The sequence below is a fragment of the Neovison vison genome, chromosome 1 (assembly GCF_020171115.1).
Source record: "Neovison vison isolate M4711 chromosome 1, ASM_NN_V1, whole genome shotgun sequence".
Lineage (NCBI taxonomy): Eukaryota > Metazoa > Chordata > Mammalia > Carnivora > Mustelidae > Neogale > Neogale vison.
Window position 1 is genome coordinate 107,270,220 of NC_058091.1, and position 13,132 is coordinate 107,283,351.

At 35.5% G+C, this 13,132-nt stretch overlaps 1 protein-coding gene across 1 annotated transcript in view; it reads right to left on the reverse strand.

Moving 5' to 3' along the window:
- Positions 1 to 13,132, reverse strand: part of EYS (eyes shut homolog) — a 1,652,430-nt gene that overhangs the window by 1,328,748 nt on the left and 310,550 nt on the right. The window lies entirely within an intron of this gene.

The window sequence follows — 13,132 nt, forward strand, 5'->3', positions numbered from 1 at the left end:
GAGAGGGTGTTATGGGAAGTACCCTGAGTAGAAAAATGGCCTATATGATCCTAAATATTCAGTCTCTCTAATACTTGGAATGACTGAGTCTAAAAAAAGCTAAAAAAGTTTAAAAAAAAAAAAGGAAAGAAAAAAAAAGAACCTCTTCCAAAAATGCTGAAATGGCTCATAGAGTTAAGTAATATTATAAATGATTCAATGAATAGCATATATTACATTGTGAATTCCTGTATCCTTACATCAAGTTAATGTCCAGTAATTCAATTAAATGAATACAATTTAAAAGAAGAGATTCCCTTAATAATGTAACATTGCAGTTTCTGGGTAAAAGATATGATAGTATTTCTGGTCATTTACTCAAACCTCTACTAACTTCAGTGGATATTACTTTATGAATTTTGCAGTAAGAAGCAAACATAAGTTCAGTGAAGCAGCTATTTCTCTACCAGTTGCAGATAATAAAATACTTTCTATTAAGTAGTCATTTGTATTAGATTAAAGTTGTCCTTATTAAGTACTTGCACTGTATATTTTTAGTATTTGCTTCCACTCTTATGATATACAAATATCATCATTATACCATTTCACTGACATGTTCAGCATGTGTCTACACCATCTAAATTGGTGAAAATGAATTGTGATAGCATGCAGTATTAATATGAAAAGCCACAAAAATTGCTCACATAATACAACTTTCATTTAGAGGATTTAAAAACTTCGGTTTTGCTATTGCAAACCTCTTAGTTGTGCACATAAGCAGAAAGACGAGGTACTAAGTGTTCTACCTCTTTTGAAAATAGTCTTCTCAAGGGATCAGAATGATAATACTGCTTGGCAAAACAATATTTGTAGATTCAAAGAACAAAATATTAATTTCCGTTAAATCTAACTCTGTTGCTTTAGAGCTACTGAAACTTAAGAAGAGGACAAGATTCTTCCTATGAATAATAAAATGAGAAGTTGAAAATCTATCTGGTCTATAGAGCTATCCATTCCCCTTTCAGTTTTATATGGTGTATTGAGTTATAAAATACAGAAAAGAAAAGAAAATCATAGAGATTTATCATCAGGAAAATACTTACAGAATTGAGTCATAGAGTAATTCTTTGACCAAAGGAGCATTCAAATTCATCTTTTGAATTTTATGAGCTTTTTACAGAGAAAACCTATAATCATTTGCCCAAAGTTTATATTTACTGGTTTTGCCCATGAGATGCTCTAGCTGACCTATTAAGCAAAATATAGAACCAAATGACATGGGTCCTTGAGATTATCTGTAAATATATAAACCATGAAATTATAAAGGGCTGTATCTTTCCTAATTGTCTTGAAAGTGGCATTTTTATTGGGGACAAGAAATTATTTACTGTAGTCATTTTTATTTAGCTTCTCAAACTATGTCCTATATTAATACATCTTAAAATCTTTACTAAATGAAAGACACAAACATAGCGTCTTTACGCTGTTTGCCCTACTGAGAATTATAAGAGAGACAAAACAATTTACTGGTTTTATATCCTATGACTAGTTCATTCCTGCAAGTAGGAGGTCAGTGGACCCACATTACACAACCGTCAAGACAGAAGACATCATACTACCTTCAGTTCTAAAAGTCGGACTCTCCTTTCTACTTATGATGAAAGAGGCATTGTCAATGGCAATTCTGCTAGGTGTACTGCTTTCAGATGAAAGGATGGGGCTACCACCAGTGACGGTTGTAGAGGAAAACTCATGGGCATGGAGTAGGTGTAGGGATAGAGGAGAAGAATTAACATGAAAAATTGTGCTCTGCCATTTAAAGAATCCCCATTTGTAATATCTCATTCACAAAATGGATATAATACATATATGAAATAAATATGAGGATAATAAATGTATAATATCTATGTAAATCATCAAAACCTAGATATAGTCAATAAATAGTAGTTTTACTATTATCCAGAAGATTCTCAGTAGATTTACCTGTCCCCTCTTACATTAAAAAAAAATTCACTTGGCATATTAAATGAAAATACAGAGAAATATCAAATGTATATGACCCTTATTAAGCAAAACAAAACAAACTATATTTCTTTGGTTTTCATTTCTATAGAGCATCATTATCATCAAAAATCTTCTTATTCCTTATTCTAAGTGTCATGACCAAATTAAAGGAAGGATAGTCTTCCATTGCAGAAAGTCTTGGACTGAAATTAGGCATCCTCATTCTGGAAATTTAGTTAATCTTCCTAAGTCATTTTTTTCATATATAAAATGATATTTCAGGCTGGCTGTGGGAATTACACAAAATAGTCTATAACCCTAAGCAGTACATAAAGCATTATCAAATGGGAAGTTAATCTACTCTATTTCTCTCTCTATATACTAATATTAATAAAGAAGGTAATACTATCTCTCTTGGAAATTGTCCTTTTTAAAAGTTTTAGTTGAAGTATAGTTGACATATTATATTAGTTTCAGGTGTACAAAAAAAGTGATTTAAAACTATGTACATTATGAAACACTCACAAGTGTAGTTATTGTCACCAAAGTCACCCTATGCTGTACTTTTTATCCAAGTGACTTATTTATTTCATAACTGGAAGCGTATCTTCTTGATGGTGGGCTCTTTCTTCACCTTCAAGTTTACTCTCCTTCTTTGATTACGCTAAGTTGCACTCTGTATTCACTTCTCCAAGTGATCTCATCCAAAGTTTTCCATTATCAGCCAAGTATTGATGGCTCCCAAACTCAGAACTCTAGGCTGAACTGCTCCTTTGTACTTTAGATTTTATCAAATGCTTATTCTATTTTGCTTACCTCATTCATCATCTTTCTCGATAATGGTGATCACTCCCCCTGATGATTCCATTATTCTACATACCTTTCTTTGGTGTATACTTTTTACTATTTTACTATTTTGGTGTACACATTTACTATTTTCTCAGGTCACATATGTTTTCAGTCAATAGGTAGTCAATTTTATGTAATAAATAATCCTTGAGCTCTTTTTATTACTCTGTGTAACATTCCAACTTGAGCTTTCATTATCCACTACCCAAAATGTTTTATTTGGGTGCCTACCTCCTAGCATCTTTGCCTGCAATCTTCCATAAATATGTATGTTGCCTAGCTGCTAGACTGAATAAATATGAAATCTGACCATATAACTCTCATTCTAAAACTTTTAAATTGAATTTCCATCAAATCCAAAACCAAAATTTCATGTATTTTCCCATGAAAATTAAGGTTTTCAATGACCCACTTCGACTGTCCATGTTCATTTGTCACTCATTCTATCTGCCAAGGTAGATTTGCAAAAGTTACTGTTTTGGAGTTTTACCTTTAGCAATATGTAGTTTGTGCCTTCATTTACGTTCTATCTTTCTGAAATTATTTCTTATTCCTGCTTCACTTGATTAGTTTCTACTTATCTTCTGTAATTCAGATTAGACTAGCTAACAGTTTTATCATATGCCTTCAGAAAGATTCCTGATACTATGTAGAAGAGAAGGGAGAGAGACAGATATTGATATCTATGTATCACACCTTTTATTTTTGTTAGGTTGTATTCATACTCAAGTCACAGCATAATATTAGTACTAATTAGAAAAAGGTTATTGAATATATCATAAATGTGTATATATATGCATGTATGTGGTCAGCAATTTATCAGTATTATATAAATTAATCTCTAAACAGACTATGACAGTCATACATATACCTCATTATCCACTAAAAACCATCCTTAACATTGTTCTTTGATAAAAGACATCTCTGTCCATAATGTTTCCTCAGAGGGTAAAACTGAGATTTATAGCATTTTGGTCATTTGTAAGACATCACACCACTAAGTGATGGACCTAGGATTTTTTTTAAGGTTTTATTTATTTATTTATTTGACACAGAGAGAGAGAGATCACAAGTAGGCAGAGAGGCAGGCAGAGAGAGAGGGGGAAGCAGACTCCCTGCTGAGCAGAGAGCCCAATGTGGGGCTTGATCCCAGAACCCTGAGATCATGACCTGAGCTGAAGGCAGAGGCTTAACCCACTGAGCCACCCAGACACCCCTGGAACCAGGATTTAAACCCAGGTGTCTCTAATCTGAAAGACTTTTCTGCATCCTTAGCCTATTAAGCAGTACATCAATGTCACCACTTGCAAGACTTTTACTTCATAACACAGTTATATTGTCTCTCAATGGAATAACTATGTCTATGAACCCAGTAGCTTGCACATTCCCAATTCTGTTTGTCTTTATGTATGATTTATGATTTATTCATGACTTCTCCGGTAACTGTTTAAACACAGGCTGGACACATGCAAAAATGAATACCAGACAATATTAAACAATATAAAATCATAGTGATTTTATATTGCCCCCTGCCCCCACATTCAAATTGAAATCCTTCAAAAATACATTCTTTAAAGTGCAGTAAAACCTAAAACCAATAGTCTATAATACACCAAACATTCATAAAATCAGCATGATCTTATCACTAAGGACCTTCCATTTTCAGCCCAACCCCAATAATCACGTCAATATTCTTGAGATCTAAACAACATATTTCCCCCTCATAGTATCCTGGAAAGTGAGGCATGGACACATGATTTATGGAAGATGAGTAATTTTAGGCCTGTAAGGTCTCTTGTGACAGAATAATGGGAGAAAGGGATAAAACTGCAATTAAGGGATTGCATATGGAGGTAGCCTGCATACAGTGAGGTACACTCTAGCAAAAGGACAATGACTGACATCAGACCAAGATGAATATATTGAAGCTAAACATGGTCTAAATACGGCTGCTCTTATCCCACCAAGGGTCTTTGTGTAACAAAGTTCTTCAGGAAAAAGGAGAGAAAAAGTTTGAGTCATGGGAATGTCAATAAATTCAGTTTTAGATACCAATTCTATGAATAGTAAACAAAAAGTGACCAAATTTACCTGCGTCAGACACTATTAAGAATTAACAGACTTGGGGCAGCTTGGTTGGTTAAGTGTCCCAATCTTGATTTTGGCTCAGGTCATGATCTCAGGGATGTGAGATCAAGCCCCTTGTTGGGCTCTGTGCTGGGTATGGAGCCTACTTAAGATTCTCTCTCCCTCAATCCCCCCCACATAAAAAAAAATTAACAGATTTTTTTCAGGTGTATTTTCAGATCACAGAATCAGGTCTTGATTTAAGCTGTTGTATAAAAATGAAAACTACACTTTTGCAAATCTAAGTTTGTACTTACGAAGTTTAGATTTATCACACGGAAGATATTTTCTGCCACTCTTTATGGGTCCTCCCTACACTAGTATTTTAGGGACTGCTGTGAGCATTTTAACCGTTCACAAATATCCAGAACCCTATCCTCCCAGGCACATGGAAGAACGGCACTTCCTTACTCTTGTAAAGTTAGGTGTAGACATTAGACATACTTTGCCCAGTCCAGTGTGAGGAGAGTGATGTGAATCATTTATATGCAGAAACATTTAATTGCCAGGCTGACATTCTTCTGTGTTTTCTTCACCAACCCAGTCACTATAGTGGGAATAAGGGTTGTACTAGAGGAACAGTGCTAAGACTTCATGCAAATAATATGTTCCCAGGAGTTATATAAACCCACAGTGAATTTCATGGGAGGAATAGATCTTCATTGCTTTAAGCTCTCTAGGCTGTAGGCTATTACTATATTTTTCATTATTATTTAGCTTAACCCAACTGATCCAGGAATAAAAACACTTTTGTGAATGCTACTTTCTTGATAGCTGGAGTTCTTTCCAACACCATTTTAATTAGACCCTGTGCTGTCTGAAACTGTTTGGCCACTGCCATTTCCAGAATTAAAGTAGGTAGAAGTAAAAAGTGGGTAAGTGATGGTGTCTGTTATGGTGAACTTTAAGTCATGGAAGAAAAATGAAGTACTGAAGGAAATTTGATCAGTAAATGTTAAGTGTGGTCCACTATGTAAAGGGAGTAATTTACCAACTGCTTCATTTTGCCCAAAATATCTGCCCCTGTGCTTAGTCAAATGAACAAGGTTTTCCAAGAATGAGTCTCTCCTCAGTAAACAGGAACAAAGGAAATAAATAGCATTACTGGGATTGAATTCAAGCAACAAAATACTCTCTGTTTGTTATATGAGAGAGTTAACTACAAAAACAAAAAATAGGTTCTATTTATATGTTTATAGGGAATAGGTGTATTCATAATTTAATTAAATAAATTGAAAAAACTAATCAAAACAAGATGAGTCAATGAAGATTTCCAAAGAGGAGTCTGATATTAAAAAATGCAATGTTTTTAAGTGTTTTATAGTGTTCTAGTCACTGAAATATGAACTGGAGATACAGCAACATCAGATCTCCTTCTCTTACATCGTGAAATATTTTTGAGGGGCAGGAAAGATAGGAAATTGTTTCATCAGAAAGGTGGTAAGAAGTACAATGAAATGAAAAGGTAAAACAAACAAACAAACCAAAAAACCATGAACCAGATAAATACAAACAATAGAAACTATAAAGAAGAAATAAAACCAGTAACATGAGAAAAAATGGGGAAGGGCTGGATTTGATAGTGATTTAGACTGAGTAGTTTGGGAAGATTTCTTTGAAGAGAAAGAAGTTAACTGAGATTTGAATGATGACAAAGAAATCAGTCTTTTGAGGTTCTTCTCTCTGTAGTGAGATCAGGTTGGTTTCATTTGAGATAAAAGAAATATTTCAGTGTAATTGAAGTGTTCTGAACCCAAAAAGAACTGTAAGAGCTGAATGGGAGAAGTGGACTGGGGGTTTGTTGTAACGAATGTTGGTAGACAAATGATAAGTCTAGGAAGGCTTCACTTAATAAACATAACCCAATCATGAACTGATCCAAATAAATGTAAAATAATCAGGTGTATTTTGTAAAGTTAAATACAGATCTTATTAACTGTGTTAACAAAAAAGAAACACTGTGTTTGGCTCTCTGTAAGTACTGTAGGATTAAACCAATTCTATGGACCTGTGGAAGGAGTCTATTTGCTATCACATGCACTTCCAGTTCTTCAAACTAACTGGAAATCCTTCCTTTCCATGTCCCATAGCTTCATATTGTGTACCTATGACATTTATTAATTATGTCAGATGCATGCTATTTAGTAACCATCCATCTATAAACAGGGAAGGCTAAATTTAGTAAGTTATATTTATTCTGACAGATGGAGAGTCCCAAGAGAGTTTTAGGCTAAAGAGTAACAAGACTATATTTTAATGGGACTACTCTGGTTACTTTGTGATAAGTAGGTTACTAGAAGTTAAAGTTGTATTAGGGTGACTAGTTTGGAGGCTGTTGTAAGAACTACAAATAATCAAGTTTCAAAAACATTTAAAGAAAATAGGAAATGATGATTCCATGCCCAACTAAGTTGTCACTGATGTAAAGATATCAGAAGATGTGCTAAAATGCTTAAGTTAAATGGAATTTCAAAAGTCTTAAATAAAAAACCTATTATAGTAATAAGACTTTAAATTAAAATAAAACCAGGAATCATGGGCATAAAATAAGTGAAGAAAAAATATCAAACAAATCAGTTAAATATAAGTAGATAACACTTCATATTTTCAATTACATTTGTAGAAAAACTAGTTTATATATTCTTTATATGAATGTAAATCCCCTAGTTAAGAAACTGCTACAGGGCCAGCACCAGTGAACTCTACTGTAATACTTAAAGAAGTGGAGGCTTACTTGGGAATACTATTATCTGCAAGAAAACTGAGGAAGTTCAAGCTAAACATTTGTGAGTAACTGCTGGTAAAAGTCACCATCCTACACCAAGACACAAGGAGCTACCAACTCTAAATTCCATCTCTGACATTGGCCACAGCCCCTTCTTTCAAGACACATCTCCAAAGGCAAGGAAAATAAAAGTGAAAATGAACTTTTGGTACTTCATCAAGATAAAAAGCTTCTGCACAGCAAAGGAAAGAGTCAACAAAACAAAGAGGCAACCCACAGTATGGAAGAAGATATTTGCAAATGGCAGTACTGACAAAGGGCTGGTATCCAAGATTTATAAAAAAACTTCTCAAACTCAACAACCCTAAAAATAATCAAGTCAAAAAAATGGGCAAAAGACATGAATAGACACTTCTTCAAAGAAGACATATGAATGGCTAACAGACAGATGAAAAATGTTCAACATCATTAGCCATCAGGGAAATTCAAATCAAAACCACATTGAGATACCACCTAAATTTCATCACAAAGAGAGATAGCAATGGAACTGGGACTTGCACCTTCTCAGAACCCAATAAAATCAATCCCATTTATTGCTCAAATCATTTTAAATTTAATTTTTATTTTTTATTAATATATACTGTATTATTCACAGGTCTGTGAATCATCAGGCTTACACACTTCACAGCACTCACCATAGCACAAACCCTCCCCAATGTCCATAACCCAATCACCCTCTACCTACCCCACTCCCGCCAGCAACTCTGTTTGTTTTGTGAGATTAAGAGTCTCTAATGGCTTGTCTCCCTCCCGAGCCCACCTTGCTTCATTTTTTCCTTCCCTACCCCACAAAACCCCCACATTGCCTCTTAAATTCTTCATATCAGAGAGATCATATGGTAATTGTCATTCTCTGATTGACTTGTTTCACTCAGCATAATACCCTTTAGTTCCATCCACAGCATTGCAAATGGCAAGATTTCATTTCTTTTGAAGGCTGCATAGTATTTCATTGCATATACATACCACTTCTTTATCCGTTCATCTGTTGATGGACAACTAGGTTCTTTCCACAGTTAGGCTATTGTGGACATTCCTGCTATAAACATTCAGGTGCACGTGCCCCTTCGGATCACTACATTTGTATCTTTAGGGTAAATACCCAGTAGTGTGATTGCTGGGTTGTAGGGTAGCTCTATTTTCAACTTTTTGAGGAACTGCCATGCTGTTTTCCAGAGTGGTTGCATCAGCTTGTATTCCCACCAACAGTGTAGGAGGGCTCCCCCTTCTCCGCATGCTGTCATTTCCTGACTTGTTAATTTTAGCCATTCTGACTGGTGTGAAGTGGGATCTCATTGTGGTTTTGATTTGTATTTCCTTGATGCTGAGTGATGTGGAGCACTTTTTCATGTATCTGTTGACCATCTGGATGTCTTCTTTGCAGAAACATCTGTTCATGTCCTCTGCCCATTTCTTGATTGGATTATTTGTTCTTTGGATATTTCCTTTGCTGTGCAAAAGCTTTTGATCTTGATTAAGTCCTAATAGTTCATTTTTGCCCTTGCTTCCCTTGACTTTGGTGACATTTTTAGGAAGAAGTTGCTGCAGCTGATGTCAAAGAGGTTGCTGCCTGTGTTCTCCTCAAGGATTTTGATGGATTCCTTTCTCACATCGAGGTCTTTCATCCATTTGGAGTCTATTGTTGTATGTGGTGTAAGGAAATGGTCCAGTTTCATTTTTCTGCATGTGGCTGTCCAATTTTCCCAACACCATTTGTTGAAGAGACATTCTTTTTTCCATTGGACATTCTTTCCTGCTTTGTCAAAGATTAGTTGACCATAGAGCTGAGGGTCTATTTCTGGGCTCTCTATTCTGTTCCATTGATCTATGTATCTGTTTCTATGCCAGTACCATACTGTCTTGATGAAGACAGCTTTGAAATAGAGCCTACAGTCTGGAATTGTGATGTCACCAACTTTACCTTTCTTTTTCAACATTCCTCTGGCTATTTGGGATCTTGTCTGGTTCCATATAAGTTTTAGGATTATTTGTTCCATTTCTTTGAAAAAAAAATTGATGGTATTTTGATAGGTATTACATTAAACGTGTAGATTGCTCTAGGTAGCATAGACATTTTCATAATATTTGTTCTTCCAATCCATAAGCATGGATCATCTAATTAAAACTGGGTCAGTACCCACTCTCCAAGCATTGATCACAGATCACCCAGACACACATCCTACAGTCCTCAGACTCGACATGTCAACATAGCATGTCCAAACACGTCCAGAGTGCTCTCCTGAGATTGCTTACCTGATAAGAAAAATTCCATTTTCTCAGTTTATTAGCCTTTTACCTCTCTCTCTGTACCTTGTATCAGTTGTTCTCAACCTTGGTTACACATAGTAATCAGTCTTAGTTATTCAAAACAAAATAAAAGAACAACAACAAAAGACGAAGCAAACATAAACAAAAATCACTGTTCTGCATACACACCAGTTTAAGTTAGAAACTTCAGGAATGGGAACTGAGATTTTTTTGTTTGTTTGTTTTGTTTTGTTTTAAAGCTCCTCAAGTGAATAGAATGTGCTTCCAGGAAAACATAGCTCTTAAAAAAAAAAAAAACTAATTTTCTTCAGAGAACAAGTTTCCTCTATAGCTTTAAGTTGAGGCTCTTTTCTTTACATATCAAGTATGTCAGAGGCAGGAGGCTGAGTCACTGTTCTTGTGGCTCATTATCAATGCTTTCAGACATTACTCCTCCCTCTTTTGAAAGAAAAAAAAAATTTTTTTTGAGGTGCATATTGTCCCAGTATGTCTCAAACTTTAATATGAATCATATGGGATTCTTGTTAAAATGCAGTGCAGACTCTGATTCAGTAAGCCTGGAATAGGAACTGAGATTTTGCATTTCTAAAAATTCTCAGGGACCACAGTGCTACTGGTTCATGGAACACACCTGTTAAGCAGAGAGTACCATCATCTACTCTTACTCAGATTTGCCTTCTCATACTCCCATTTTTTTCCTTAGGAGATTTTAGCTCCTGGATCACAGACTTTCTTTCCTCCCATCTCATTTAATCGGTCCCAATGATATTAATATCTACACAGATGAAATAATCTCAACCTGGATTCTTTATGTCTCCATCATCTTACATCAAATGATCTTTTTCTCCTATTCACCTCAGTACTTTATCAACAATAAATGTGGATAAAGACTACTCATTATATTTCCATTTTAATTTTTTAAATTTTTTTATTGTGTTATGTTAGTCACCATACAGTACATCATTTGTTTTTGCTGTAGTGTCCCATGATTCATTGTTTGTGTATAACACCTAGTGGTCCAGGCAATCCATGCCTTCCTTAAAACCCAGGCTCTCCATTCCCCCAACCCCCTCCCTTCTAAAACTCCCCATTTGTTTTCCAGAGTCCTTAATCTCTCATGGCTCATCCCTACTCCAATTTCTCCCCCTTCATTTTTCCCTTCCTTCTAATGTCCTCCACACTATTCCTTATGTTTCACAAATAAGTGAAACCATATGATAATTGACTTTCTCTGTTTGACTTATTTCACTTTGCATAACTGCTTCTAGTCCCATCTAAGTTGATGCAAAAGTTGGGTATTCACCCTTTCTAACGGCTGAGTAAATATTACATTGTGTATATGGACCATATATTCTTTATCCATTCATCTGTTGAAGAGCATCTTGGCTCTTTTCACATTTGCCTATTGTGGACATTGATGTTATGAACACTGGGGTGCAGATGGCCCTTCTTTTCACTACATCTGTATCTTTGGGGTAAATTTCCAGTAGAGCAACTGCTGGGTCATAGGGTAGCTCTATTTTTAGTTTTTTTGAGGAACATCCACAACATTTTCCAAAGTGGCTGCACCAATTTGCATTCCTACCAACAGTGTAAGAGGGTTCCCCTTTCTTCATACCCTCTCCAACATTTGTTGTTTCTTGCCTTGTTGATTTTTGCCATTCTAACTGGTGTAAGGTGGTATCTCAGTGCAGTTTTGATTTGAATTTCCCTGATGGCTAATGGTGATGAATGTTTTTTCATATGTCTGTTAGCCATTTGTATGCCTTCATTGGAGAAGTGTCTGCTCATGTCTTCTGCCCATTTTTTGGGCATTTGTTTTTGGAGTGTTGAGTTTGAGAAGTTCTTTATAGATCTTGGATACCAGCCTTTTGTCTGTAGTGTCATTTGCAAATATCTTCTCCCATTCTGTGGTTTGCCTCTGTTTTGTTGACTCTTTCCTTTGCTATGCAGAAGCTTTTTATCTTTATGAAGTCCCAAAAGTTCATTTTCACTTTTGTTTCCCTTGCCTTTTGGAGACATGTCTTGAAAGAAGTTGCTGTGGCCAGTGTCAAAGAGGTTACTGCCTGATCAAGGATGCCCACCCTCACCACTGTTGTTCAACATAGTACAAGAAGTCCTAGCAACAGCAATAAGACAACAAAAAGAAATAAAAAATATTCAAATTGGCAAAGAAGTCAAACTCTCTCTCTTTGCAGGTGACATGATACTTTATGTGGAAAACTCAAAGACTCCACCCTCAAATTACTAGAACTCATACAGCAATTCAGTAATGTGGCAGGATACAAAATCAATGCACAGAAATCAGTTGCTTTCTTACACACCAACAATGAAACTGTAGATAGAGAAATTAGAGAATCGCTTCCATTTACAATAACACCCAAAACCGTAAGACACCTTGGAATAAACTTAACCAAAGAGGTAACCACAGAACACTCATGGAAGAAATTGAAGAAGACACAAAAAGATGGAAAAACATTCCAGGCTCATGGATTTAAAGAATAAACATCATTAAAATGACTATACTGTCCTGAGCAATCTATATTTTTAACACCATCCTGATCAAAATATTAATGGCATTTTTCAAAATGCTGGCACAAATAATCCTAAAACTTGTATGGAACCATAAAAGAACCCAAAGAGCCAAGGAAATGTTGAAAAAGAAAAATAAAGCTGGGGGCAACACATTGCCTGATTTCAAACTATATTACAAAACTGTGATCACCAAGACAGCATGGTACTGGCACAAAAACAGACACATAGACCAATGGAACAAGACAGAGAGCCCAGATATGGACTCTCAACTCTATGGCCAACTAATCTTTGACAAAGCAGGAAAAAATATCTAATGGAAGAAAGATAGTCTCTTCAATATCACATACAGAAGAATGAAACTGGACCATTCTTTTACACCATACACAAAGATAAACTCTAAATGGATGAATGATCTCACTGTGAGAAAGCAATCCATTTTAATTTTTTAAGATATTTATCTATTTGAGATAGAGAAAGCACAAGTGGTGGAAGGAGCAGAGGGGAAAGGAGAGTATCTTAGGCAGACTCCCTGCTGAGCATGAAGCCTGAATCCAGGTTCCATCTCATGATCCAGAGAGACAGACG